This window comes from Neopelma chrysocephalum, unplaced genomic scaffold (genome assembly GCF_003984885.1).
Source record: "Neopelma chrysocephalum unplaced genomic scaffold, ASM398488v2 Primary Assembly neopelma1_96289, whole genome shotgun sequence".
Classification (NCBI taxonomy): Eukaryota; Metazoa; Chordata; class Aves; order Passeriformes; family Pipridae; genus Neopelma; species Neopelma chrysocephalum.
In genome coordinates this window covers 33,128-33,396 of record NW_020924937.1, presented here as the reverse complement: position 1 = coordinate 33,396, position 269 = coordinate 33,128, and the positions used below count along the sequence as shown (strand labels likewise).

General features: G+C 47.6%; 1 protein-coding gene across 1 annotated transcript in view; it reads left to right on the top strand.

Annotated features, from left to right (window-relative positions):
- The window catches only part of LOC113981229, a 12,999-nt gene that overhangs the window by 1,505 nt on the left and 11,225 nt on the right, over positions 1-269 (top strand). The gene's annotated exons all lie outside the window — the stretch shown is intronic.

Below are 269 nucleotides of genomic sequence, written 5' to 3'. Positions count from 1 at the left end.
ATTTTTCCACAGGGATTTTTTCCCTGTAGTGACCAGGATTTTTCCATGGAATTCCAGGGATCTTTTCCATGTAGTACCAGGGATTTTCCACATAGTTCCACATCTCTCCCTTCCAAGTTTTCCTGCCGATTATCCCAATTCCCCACAGAGATTTTCCATCCCTGGAAGCGTCCGAGTCCAGCTTGGATGGATCCCGGCACATCCTTCCCTCTGGAAAACGGGAACAGGGTTGGAACCACAAGACTTTTCCACCCCAAATTCCACATTTC